General features: G+C 40.8%; 1 long non-coding RNA gene across 1 annotated transcript in view; it reads left to right on the top strand.

The window, feature by feature from the left end:
* The window catches only part of LOC108796569, a 17,695-nt gene extending 6,927 nt beyond the window's left edge, over positions 1-10,768 (top strand). The window contains exon 3 of the long non-coding RNA XR_001941812.1: positions 10,638-10,768. This is a non-coding gene — a long non-coding RNA (uncharacterized LOC108796569). The remainder of the gene's footprint in view (positions 1-10,637) is intronic.
* Positions 10,769-11,068: the final 300 nt, after the last annotated feature.

Genomic DNA, 11,068 nt, shown 5'->3' with positions numbered 1-11,068 from the left:
TGGGGGACAACAATGGATAGGAGATCAGAGTTGGACTTCAAAGTTAGGGGGAGGGTTGGATAGAAGGTTGGGATTAGGTTTAAAGAAACCTGTCACAAATGTGAGTTATTCAAACAGAACATATGATTAAATAGAATCTCAGCAGTCAATATCAAATGCAAATTCATTTGAATGGGCTTTCTAATGCTTCAAAATGTGCATGCATCCAATGTAGGTGTGTTGGGAATGGTGTGTTGTGTGCCATTTAGAATACATGGCTCTGCAGCATGCAGAGCTGCAAGCTGATGTGATTTTTAGTGAAATGGGGTAAAGGCACATTTTAACCCCAACAATGATTTGGCTCAACTTTCAAGGAAAAGTTGAAATTTGCATATAACATCCCCTGCCTATATCTTTGTATGCACGGATTGTTTTTTAATAGAGTATTTTTCATAATATCATATTCTTCTCTTTAGTCTTCCTTCAAGCTTTAAGTCTATAACTACTAGTTGTATAGTGAAAAACCCATCAGTATGTGATCAGTTGTTAAAATGATGCTCTATTAATATAATCTGACTAATTTACTTTGATATAAGAAAGCTAATATCATATGATACTGATGACCCAGCAGGTTGTAATAGTTCATCTGATGCTCTGAATACTATACTATAGACCAGGGTTGGAAAAATGTATACGTATTTGAGGAACCTGTCCGTCCAATCCTGGAGCCAGCAGGATTTTTTATAAACTCCACTGACAACAACTAGAGAAAACCTCAATATTAGACATGTGCAATTCGTTTCGTTCCGAATCGAAATTCCGACGAATTTTCTGAAATTCACTGCATTTGGACACATCCGAATTTCCGAATCCCAATGCATCTGAATGTGACCGAATCTGAATTTCCTTTACGAATTTCAGATCCCGTCTGAATTTAATTCAAAAACTAAACTGAATGTGACTTTTCTGGCCAATGAGGTGTGTTTCGATTTAATGCATCCGAATGGGTCTGAACACGAATTCTTGTTATGGCAACATGGGAGCCATAAACAGTATATACATATCATACTAAAGATGAATCTCCTAGACCCAAATGGCATTCGGGTTTCGAATTTTTTAATTGCATTCGGGAGCTCCCGAATGCCATTCGTGTCTGGGAGCCATATACATATACTGTATTTCTAAAGCTGAGGCTCCCAGACCCGAATGGCATTTGGGAGCTCCTGAATGCAATTCTGAAATTTGGATCCCGAATGCCATTTGGGTCTAGGAGATTCAGCTTTAGTAATAATATCTGTATATGGTTTTCTGTGATATTCACAGCGAATATTCGTAAACTCACCTGAAACGAATGAAAATTCAGATTTCGTTTTAATTCGAAACCCGAACCGAGCTGAATTTCGGATCCAAATCCCGAAATAACGAAATATCTGAACCGAACTTGATTTTTTCCGCAGCTTACATGTCTACTCAATAGGCACCAGCTGTAATTTGTTTAATGAGCATTGACTACCTGGCCCCCAAGATTTGTCCAGCCCTGTTATAGACAATACTGGACAGATTTTCCAAAATTAAAAAAACTAGCAGTTGTGTATTTCACTTGAACAGCATGACGTTTGAACATTAGGATCCCCACATATAACTACGTGGCATCTCCTCTGGCTTTCTTACAAATTGTCAAAAAATACAAACACGTAACCCTCTAGTGCCCTCCACCCTAAATAAAGTATGACCTTGGTTCAGATGAGTAGAGACAAATTATAATCTTTAATGTGAACTACAGGCAATCAGGTAATATCCATATACACTGCCTGGCCAAAAAAAAGTCAAACACTCTAATATTTCATTGGACCGCCTTTAGCTTTGATTATGGCAAACATTCGTCGTGACATAATTTCAATAAGCTCATGCAATGTCACAACATTTATTTACATCTAGAGTGGCATTCATTTTTCACCAAGATCTTGTAGTGATGGGGTTAAGGTCTGGACTCTGTGGTGCCCAATCCATGTGTGAAAATTATGTCTCATGCTCCCTGCACCATTCTATCAATTTGAGCCAGATGAATCCTGGCAATGTCATCTTGGAATATGCCCAATGTGCCATCAGGGAAGAAAAAATCCATTGATGGAAAAACCAAATCATTCAGTATATTCAGCTAGGCAGCTGACCTCATTAATTTGGGGATATAACGTTGCTGAACCTAGACTAATTATCCATTGGAAGGATGTGACACATTTGCTCAGCTAAATCCAGATGGTAACTTTTTTTGGCCAGGCAGTGTGAGTGAACTGTCTTACTTGTCAAATGAGTTCATGCAGCCTGTCTTGTATTCTAGATATCCCTGCTAGATGCCATGCTTAGGTGCTCAGCCTTGACTGCAGCAGCAGTGAAGCTTAGTCAAGAACACACCACCACCTTGGTGATTGGATAATGAGGGAGCAGCACAATAAATAGGAACTCTTCTCAATATATCTTACCCTTTTCAAATGTACTTGTCTATGTTTTCTGCAGTCGTCAACATTAGTAATTGGACTGTTCGTATATACACCAAGTGTTCCATTGTCTCAACAGTTTCTATGTGGCAACCAAAAATGTAAGACCCTTCCCACTGAACATCAGAAATCTCGAGAGCTGCACAGTGTAAGTATTTGCCAGAAAGGTAGAAAAAAAGTGGCATTTTACATCGCTGTGTGAATTGTACTTTGTATGACCAGAGAATAAGATCTCAAATGTAAAACTCAAGCCAGACATATTGAGCTATTTATGTTGCTAATTTGTCCAAAATGGCTATCTTTATGTCTTTGTTGTAAAGAAAAAAGTCCCACGGGAGACAATGGTTATATTAAAAAAAGGGTCTATTATCATAATTGCTATTCCTGTCAACGTGACTACTTAATTCAATAGCCATTATAGGAACAGAGGGATATAGCCTCTGAGATGAATTCTTGCATTGAATTAACTCATACAGGAACACCAAATGTATCCTGTATATAATGAGTACACTGAAAACCCTGGAGCGTTTATTGTATTAAATACTACTTCATTAATTGCAGAACAGTAAATAGGAAAACCCATTTTCGATAATGATCAGGAGCGGGCATCCTGCACAGGATTTGGAAGCTCTCTGAAGCACCTACACACAAAGCCAGGGGCTGACACTATAAACACTGAGAAACTGAAGGTGGTGGCACTTACGTGTGAATGCCAGGATCTGGAGATGGACGGCCGGTATGGAGGATCGGGGCACTCGTGGTGTGGTGTCCGACTGTGATCGATGTATTAATCCACTCACTAAAAATGGACACCACACCACGAGTGCCCCGATCCTCCATACCGGCCGTCCATCTCCAGATCCTGGCATTCACACGTAAGTGCCACCACCTTCAGTTTTTCATCACTACTTTGTTAACTAGCCAGTGTTCTCTGTGCCCTTTCTTGGTTTTTTGAATATTTACAATCCACAGGTTCTCCTCCTGTTTTCCAGGGCTGCACACACGCCTCTAAGCTAATTTGTTGCCCATCCGAGAGCGCTGTTTATATGTTTTTTCTGTCACTATAAACACTGACTTCCCCGAAACAAGAGGATTTTTTTTTCTCTATCATAGAACCTTACCCAACAAAATGTATCACATAAAGATAGAGAGAGAGGAGCTCCATGGGTGAGCTCCATTTATCAGTGTCTGATTTGATGTACTGGCTGCACCACTGTGTAGCTACCAATGAAATTCAGATTTTCATTACACTGCTAGAATACAGTGTAGAATTTGGTTGGTTGCTGTATGCCAGAACAGACAGATTAATAGACACCCCGCGGGGCTAAATTAAAGAAATCTAGTCTTTTATAGCTAGCTTTACAGTTTGTTTTCTTTAGAAGAGTAGAAAGCCTGTTCCCTGCCAGTATGCTGCAGAGAAGGACTCTTGCTTTCTGTGTGGAAGTAGTGGGCTCTCTGAAGAGCTCTAGAGTTCTCCAATCAGCAGGTAGAATGAGCTTTGCTACATTTCAGAGCTAAAGGTCTGAACCAGCAGGGGACCCCTGAAGAGAGACCGCTCCTTCAGTATAACCTATACTTTTAAACAGAGACTATTACCTTAGTCATGCAGGACAAAGTGAAAGTGCCTCTATAACGGATATCCCTGACCCCCCATACCCACACTAACTTACCTCTGCAGCCAGCACTAAAATCCCTGTGTCAGTGGTGGGGGAAGCAATGACATCACTTCCCTAGTCATGGGGCAGTGCCCATACAATGCAATTAGCTATAATTCAGCCAGACTGACTACAGCTCTGGCAATCACTACATTTCTAGTAGCCACCTCCCAAAAAGTAATGGGGGCTACATTAGCAAAATGCCAAAAGAGACAGCAAGCATGATTTTTCAAAAAAGCAACGCACTGCCCTCTAAATCAAAGCACTAAATTGAAAAGCCTTATAATGGTAGCTAGTTTTTTTTTCCATGTGCTTTTAGAGGGCTATAATCCCACGTTTGTAGTCCACATAATATGCCATGCAGTGAACGTCAGTGTCAACAATGATGTGGTACAAGGTGTTATACCTAAATCTAAGTTCATGTGTGTCACTGCCCTTTGTACTGCTCCATTTTATAAGGGGCTGTTCACACCAGCAGCACACACACTTCCGTGCGGCCGCTGGTGTGCGATGTTACGAAGTGGTGCAGTATGCTGATTCTAGCGCATAGTACTGTTTGCCTTTCGTTTCAAACTTTATTGGAATGTCACAAAGTGCCATTTCATTCAGTTCTATTCACCCCAGTGCATTACAACGCAGTGTAGTGCGTCTCAACGCTTCAGTGAAAAAAAAGTATGTATGTCTTACTGTCCCTTCACATTCTGACTGGTAGATCCCAAGGTTCATGATGGGTGCAACAGTGACAAGCGGATGGCATCGCAAATCCCAAGCAATATATAAAAGAGTCACTCCAGATGTGATATAACTTTGTCCTTTATTGACGCAAGTCAATCATATTACAGGGATCTCAAGTCTCCCTAATGTTCAGGGAGTCTCCCTCTTTTGGACAGCAGCTCCCTGATGTCCGCGAGAGAGGCATTTTCTCCCTGAAATGTTTACTCTGAGTAAACCTTTCCGGTAAGATATCACTGGGTAAGGTTTCAGAGTGAGGCTTGCCTCCTGGAGGAAGGTCATGTGATCTCTAGAGTAGCCTCAGAATAAGGCTTGGCTCTCAGAAGGAAGAAGCTACTTGCTGCACAGAGAGGGCGGACATAGACTACTATTGAGAGCAGGTACAGGCACTGAGATCTACTGCTGCAGGGTTGAGAGAGTCTGTTAACCCTTTCTGGATAATATAGAATCAATTATATGTCCTGGTTGTCTAGTTATAGAGAACATTTATTTCATTTGCTGCCCATAGCAACTAGTCAACTGTGTATTAGGGACTTTACTCCTCAGCGTTTTTTTAAAAAGGTCTTTTAAAAAGGTAATAAGCAAAGCAAATTGCCTTGTCTATGCGGTAGGACTGCAATTAGCACAGCCCAACGCATCTGTTGTGAATGGGCCCTAAGACAGATGGACACTGGGCGGAAAGCCATACAAAACACAGTAACCCATTGCAACCAATCAATGAGTAAGACTTGCTTTTCCTACTGTAAACTGATTGAAGCTGACGCATTTGTTGCTATGGGTTACTGCACTTTGTGTACCATTACTGCTCTATAAATAAGCCCTCAAGAGAAGGGATGAGAGAGGGAGCTGGGAGGGAAATAGAGAAAGAAGCAGGAACAGAGAGGGGTAAATAAAAACCAGCAACCGTTTGTTTTTCAGCTGAAAATCTCCAATGTTGCAGCTGAACAGGAAATTCACAGAATGGCCTTTCCAGTTACTGACTCCTAGGGGATACCATTAAATGGATAGGTAAAATGGTTTTCTAGTCAGGCCAGGAGCGAGCCTCAGTACCAGCAACTTTATAGCTGAACATGGGGAAGCATTTTACCATCGGAGGTACGTGCTTTCTAAATAAACAAGTTTTCTCTTTTCACCTATGATTATTCACGCCATTAGTAAAGACAAGCCGTACATCCTCTGGTATTTATTCTTTCCTGTTTTAATATGTGCCACGCAGCTCCTGTCTTTGGTAGAAAAGATAGTCTTACTACTGGCCTTTTCGTTAATGTTCTTTTTTTCCAGGGATCGTGCTGAGTTTTACGCTGGACGTCGCATGCCGAGATTTTATGAAGCCCAGTGGGTTCTGAACTGTTTATTTAAACTGACAGTTATGGGTGTTGGGTGATGTCACTCCGCCCAGTGATTTATGGCTGCAAGTGGATTTCCATATAACTTCACAGTTGGGCAACGGGTCAGTAGCTGAAGTTATGACTTACAACATAGCAATAGTTGAATGGATAAAAATACAAAGCACATTACAGCCTTCTAAAAAACAGAAAGTATCTTCATGACTCACTTCCACCACAAATCCCCAAAATAAGGGTTTATATCTCATTTTAGGATAGTAAGGGGAGCCATGTAAATCATTCCCCTTTGGCTTTTGCAACTGTGCATCCAGAACAACTGGTTTATAGCACAAATACAGCCTTATATTACTTTATAGAGCCATTATCTCAAAATACATACAGCTGTTTAATGCTTATTGACCATCATCACTACAGTGAAATAGAAACCACAAAGGGCAGAAGGAAGTGGAGTCCCAAAAATAATATTCAATGAGTTGGTCAAGCGCAAGCAATTGTATTTATTACAGCTGCTCTCTGGGGTACCACTCCCTCCCCACCACTCTTAAGTGCCCCCTCTCAACCAATTGCCATGTTAGTTTAAAAACAATAATAATCAAAAAGGCCAAAATACTCCTCTAAATTTGGGAGAACATGACACAATGGGTCTCGAGTCTTATCACTAAAGCAGAGAGGGAGATTGGCCTGGCTTCAGACTTGCGGAAGATTGAGGACATCACAATAAGGGACCAGTAGGGACAGTGACAAAGTGCTATGTTGGATCACCAGTCTCTACTTCTGCCAGCAAGAGACAATTGACAGCGAATTTAGGTGAGTAAAAAATAACAAAACAGAATAGGCGGGAAGTGAATGGGGGGTTATGTTTGGCTAGAGAAGGGCTTTAAAGATTGCTTGGCCTTGACCAACTCATACATTTTTCTTTTTGGCGCTCCACTTCCTTCTACACTTTACATTTGCCCAAGGTCTTTCAACTAGTAGGGTGCCGCCATGCTCTAGGTTGGGCTTACTGGCCATAGGAAATTTCACACCAATAAAAAATACAGCCACTCACGACTAAACCCTGTAATAGAAAATGTAATATATAGGTGCCAAAGAAATAGAAAGGAGTTTCTTGTGCTCCTGTAACCCGAAAGTGACTCGCAATATCATTAATCCCTCATTTTTTTAAATAGTTCCATTAAGGCATCCTATAGGGGATTTTTGCAATACTGCAAATATTTCTTCATACTTCCTTTTAATTATTTACAATTAATTACTACTTACCTACTTTACTTCATATTTTTAATCCCTCCCTTTATTCGTAAGGGTTAAAAAATGGGAATGTGCCATGAAGAGCAGCAAAAGGATGTGATGGGAAAAAAAATCTGCAAATAGGCGAGGCTAGAGCGTGTGATGATGCACATAGCTTGCACAATGATGAGTTTGAGTGTTGGCACAGCATCCACGTGGCCAGAAAGCTATAGATAGAAGCTGCACTTGTAAAGAGATGGCACTTTTTGGAAAATTTAGCACAGAGCACCATTTCACATAAAACCCCTGATGTAATCACACATGTGGCAAAACATATTGGGTACACTATAGGGCACTTATAATTTAGTGGTGAGGTCCATGTGGTGAAAATGGAAAAAGAGATTAGAACGTTTTACAAGACATAAGGAAGAAACAGTCTCCATCCGGCATGGAAACCACTATAGGAATCATGGTGGTGGTGTGTAAATAGAGAAAGAAAATTGAAACTACGAATATTCAAATATGCTTCAATAAATATAGAAGTAGATGTTGATAGTACTGAAGTGTGTAAATTATAAATTGTGGACAGAAGCTGTTGGTTTCTTTCTATAAATGTATAACCCGTGGGACTCCAGCTTTCATGCCCTTCCAAAAAAGCCTCCTGCCTGGGTCTGTTTTTTTAATAACACACTATACTTACATTTTTTTCACCACCAGTCTGATGACATCATGGGTCCTACCTCTTCTTATTTGATTTATGGTCCTTCCTCATGTAGCGGTGCTCCTGTAACGTACAGAAGTGCTGTGAGCCAAGGCTGCTTGATGACACACCCCTGGAGCGTGTCCTTGACAGCCTGGGCCTGCAGGAAGTGGGTTGTATGAGGCTCGGCATCATTTGACTCAGGAGGAGTAGAGCTAGACACATTAAAGTAAACCTGCTGGGAAATCCCACTTAAACCCCATTCTGTGCTAGGTACCTTCCACTGCCTGTTCCTAATTTTACCGCCTCTTACGGGTTAATTTATAAAAGTTCTGCCAGGAACGTAGTAAGGCAGATGTCATTTACACGGCACTAGCGCCCCTAGAAAATGTTGACAAGTTTATGAAATTCCTATACCCCATACATTTCATTACGCTGCCCCTGCAAAGTCACCATCAATTATTGACAATCATTTGTAAAGACAAGTATTTCCTATATGTCTGTGAAGGTTCTCATTCATCCAGGTCAGAGGTGGGGGGAGGGGGGGGACATCTATTGTCTGCCACATACAATGCTGTTTTAACACCTCTCACTGGGCAGGTTAATAACACCTCCTAGACTCCAATTATGCAAAAGCAATCTACACCTGGTTGTGACTAACCGATTATGTGGATTGGAGCGACATTCACCATATTTATTCCCAGATAATTTTTTGTACTAGTCATTCTGAATTGAGAAAATTGGTCGGATGACCAGTGAAACGCCTTCAAGAAAAATACAGCAAGTCCAGTTGCCGTGACTTATTTTTTACAGAGATATTTCCTATAGTTTCACTTTTCTGCCGCTGTCTAGAGTTACTGTAGATTTTCTACCACATATAAGGGCCAGTTCACACCAGATGCAGTTGTGATGCAGTCTGTTGAGTTGGGCTGCTGCAGCCAAAATACATCACAATGCTTTCCTACGGGCTTTCTTTTGCTGTATTCACACCATTGCGGTCCGTTTAGATGCAGTCCGAAAAAATACTGCTCGTCCTATTTTAGCTGCATCTGATCGCACCGTAACGCATCAAAACACATAAAAAACGCATGCAAACGCATCAAAACGCAATGGAACGCATCCAAAAAATAAAGCACAGAATTGATTGTGTCATCATCCAGGGATTTCCTCGTTGTAGGTACAGCCAACACTATCACCATGCCTGCCAACAAAGCAAGCATGTCTGAACTCCAAAACAAACAAATGAAATGCTCTGATAGGAAAAAAGGAAGTGACCTAATTGTCTAATTATCATTTTATCTTTAAAAACGCATCGGAATGCATCAAAACGCATCACAAACGTGTCAAAACGAATCGCAATACAACTGCGCAGACGCACGCAGTTGAGATGCAGTTTCTGGTGTGAACTAACCCTAAAGGGTCAGTCTATTGACACCATTTGCTGGCTTTTTTTAACTCTTACGTACTTCCGCTATGAGATCTCCAGGTGGCTGGAATTAGTGCAGTAAGAATGACACGTCTTGGATGCAGGGCCCATAGATGTGTTATAGTGTGAAGTGCGGCCTTGCAGTGACATATTGCAGGTTTGATCTCTTTCTTATTAATAGCATTGGCAACAAGTCCCATTTTTACTGGCCAGACTGGTAACATATATTGTTCAGGTTGCAATCCTAGCATCAATACACCAAATAAATAGCATCGATTTACTGAAAATTGTTTTGAAATATTCAGACATTATGTTCGGGTTTTAAGGGGTCCCGGCCCTAGAAAGGTTGAGAACCACTGCTGTAGATGAAACATATAACAGCAGCATTACAGATATCATAGACTGGAAGTGTTTCTTGTGTCTTCTTCCTCCACCTTCATATTGCAGTCCATTAGCATTCAGGAAAGAAATAAACATTTTTATGAGACTGGTAATTAAAAAATGTCAGTCTTCTAGGCATAATGGAAGCATATAAAGGAGAAAAGTTGGCACTACCTTTGAACGGAAAGTGGAAATTGATGGCTGACTGTCCCATAATTTAGCAGAGGCCATGATGGTCATCTGAGATAGCTGAATTGTGTGAGAAATTACATTAAAGAGTTTATGTCTTGGCTGGAGCTGGGCTTTAAACCCTTTCCTATTCTGGCAAATATTTAAAATGTTTTAACTGGGGTTTCAATATAAATCGGAACTATACTGCTTTGTGGTGGGTGGGCTGTTATATGCAAGTACACACCTAAACCCAGAAACACAAATGTTATATATTGCAGGCTAGCAGTCCTTAGATATGGTGGCTGCATTAGATTTTTTTCCCCGTATTTTCCTTTATTTTCACATGGTGATCCTGCCAGTAACATACTTTCTGTCCTAGGGTGACAACGCTTACTCAATATATTGTATCTATGTATCTATTGTATCTATGTATCAATATATTGTATCTATGAAGAAACAGCATTGTCACCCTAGGACAGAATGTGTGTTAGGACTACAGAACACCCCCTTCTTCTTGTATACAAGGAGTTTGCATGTTCTCTTTGTGTTTGCGTGGTTTTACTCCGGGTACTCTGGGTTTTCCCCACACTCCAAAGACATGCTGGTAGGTTGTTGGCTCCTGTCTAAAGTGGCCCTTGTGTATATGCATGTGAGATAGAGACCTTAGATTGTAAGCTCTTTGAGGGCAGGGACTGATGTGAATGTTCAACTATGTAAAGTGCTGCATGAATTGTCGGCACTATGTGAATACCTGTAATAAATAAATCTCCATGGGCCATCAATCACTGATAACACTAAACTGATGAGCGGTAAAAGCTTTTAAAGTGTTGCCTACGGTCAATTTTGGGTAGTGTAGTTTTTTGCGATTTCGCAGGTGTGCGCAATTTTTAAGCTTGACATGTTTGGTGTCTATTTACCCGACGTGACCCCGACTTTTATATTTTACCAAAAAATTG

The sequence above is a fragment of the Nanorana parkeri genome, unplaced genomic scaffold, assembly GCF_000935625.1.
Source record: "Nanorana parkeri isolate BGI_ZX_2015 unplaced genomic scaffold, ASM93562v1 scaffold1133, whole genome shotgun sequence".
Classification (NCBI taxonomy): Eukaryota; Metazoa; Chordata; class Amphibia; order Anura; family Dicroglossidae; genus Nanorana; species Nanorana parkeri.
The sequence above is the reverse complement of the archived record's forward strand: the minus strand, read 5'-3'. Positions and strand labels throughout refer to the sequence as shown.